This window comes from Nicotiana tabacum, chromosome 3 (genome assembly GCF_000715075.1).
Source record: "Nicotiana tabacum cultivar K326 chromosome 3, ASM71507v2, whole genome shotgun sequence".
In the NCBI taxonomy this organism is placed as follows: Eukaryota; Viridiplantae; Streptophyta; class Magnoliopsida; order Solanales; family Solanaceae; genus Nicotiana; species Nicotiana tabacum.
In genome coordinates, this window is record NC_134082.1 from 12,114,164 (window position 1) to 12,116,023 (window position 1,860).

Sequence of the window (1,860 nt, forward strand, 5' to 3'; positions counted from 1 at the left end):
GGCCGTGGATGATTTAATTTTGCTTATGACACACCTCAAGTCTATTTGTTCAAATGATTTCTTGGTTTAGATTTATGAGGGCCATAAATTATTGTTCTTGTTTGATATGTTACACCTTATCCTAATTACAAGGGTTAGTTTTAACTAGGCCTAAATAGTTTGATATTAAAGGAGTTATTAATTGTGAGCACAATTGGGCCATGGGTTATTTCAAAGAAATGGGCCAAGTATGAATTTCTTGAGTTGTAAAAACCAGACTGCCAAATTACTAAAAAAAATAACAAAAGAGCCAAACCTATTGTATACATAATCCGCAGCAGCCATTTTAAATGGGGGTCTGGGCTCGACAGCAGGCCCAAAAGACGGTAAGGAATACAGCTCCTCATTCCAAGCGGCCCCAACATCTAAGCCTAAAGTAGAATCAAATCTGGTAAAAGGATGAATGCTAAAGGATAGGGGACTCAAGATCGTGTCCCCACATAAACAAAGAAACATCTGAAGCCCAAGGAATCCAGCTGAGCCCCTTGGCTATGAACATGCAGAAAATTAAAACACTACATAATTAATGAACTACAGGCCCCCTCGCTTGAACATTGAAATTACTGTCATTTGCTGTTGAGTTCTTACATAGTAAATTTAATGATGGATACTCTTGACATTAAATATACAGTGACCCAATAGCCCTTGAGTTCATTCAAATTAAAAAAAAAAAACAAAACTGAAATTCTAAACAACAAAATCATTGATGGAGGTTAACTGGGAACTTAACATCACTGAGATTGAACTAATCAAAATCCAAAATTAGTGTTACTTATCCAAATTGAATCTATACTATGACAGTACAAACATCCAAGGACTCGGTAGAAATAGTTTAAACTAGGCTGGAACCAAAATAACACATGAAAGTCCAAATACAACCCCAATACAAATTGTAATGTCCATGGCATGAATAAATACAATGAATCAAGCAATAGAACACAATTTAATGTAGAACAAGGATAAGTTTTCAATAACACAACTTGATATTCAATAACTAAGGTTTACATCTCCGACATGCTTCAGATTCAAGCTTCACATCAATAAAGTCCAAAGATGTACCTGGATATCAAAGTAAACCAAAAGAGAATGAAGATTTTCAACAGTAGCAATAGATTGAATAAATCAGCAAGCCAAACACAACAATATTCAACCTCTCTTAGGCCATTTGTAACCCAGACATCAGAAATTATTTGAACTTTTGGAAAATTCTGACTAACTATGAAGATCAAAAGCAGAACCAAAGCAAATTTCAACCAAAAAAGTCCAGGAAATGTTCAGTATGTCGAGTATTAAAAGTTGCCTAAAGATGAAGGGGAAGAGGTATTATATAGGCATGCCTATGGCAGCCCTAGTCCAACTTTACCAATTCCCTTTCTACCCTTGAATTCTTGGTTGTTTTACCCCCTTTACCCTTTTCAAAATATCTGAAACCCTCTGCCCTTAACAAACCAGCTCTCATCTTATCCTCTAGAACCTCCCCCCAACAGAAAATGATTCCCTTAAACCCCAAATGCCCAAAACACCCCCTGACATCCTTGTTTTTACGCTCAGCAGGCCAACCTGGGTCAAGTTAACCCAAGACCCCAAATGAATGGGCCTCTTAACCGGGTCATCAATGAACACAGTTAATTCAAGAGTCCAAACCATCACAAATGATCAAACAAAGAAAATCAAATTCAGAACAAGAAAAAGAAACAATAATTCAAAATTTTACGATTAAACCTAATTTTAACTACCAACTAAGATGGACTCCATTATTAAAGAAAACAAGACAAAAAATGAAGTAAGTAAACAAAGAATAGAAATACTACAATCAGCAGA

The 1,860-nt window shown here is 35.8% G+C and overlaps 1 long non-coding RNA gene across 1 annotated transcript; it reads right to left on the reverse strand.

The window, feature by feature from the left end:
• Positions 1 to 586: 586 nt before the first annotated feature.
• Positions 587 to 1,317, reverse strand: LOC107792863 (uncharacterized). The gene is made up of 2 exons (XR_001649620.2): positions 1,191 to 1,317; positions 587 to 1,098 (listed from the first exon to the last, which is right to left on the reverse strand). It is a non-coding gene; the product is annotated as an uncharacterized LOC107792863 (long non-coding RNA).
• Between the last annotated feature and the right edge of the window lie 543 nt (positions 1,318 to 1,860).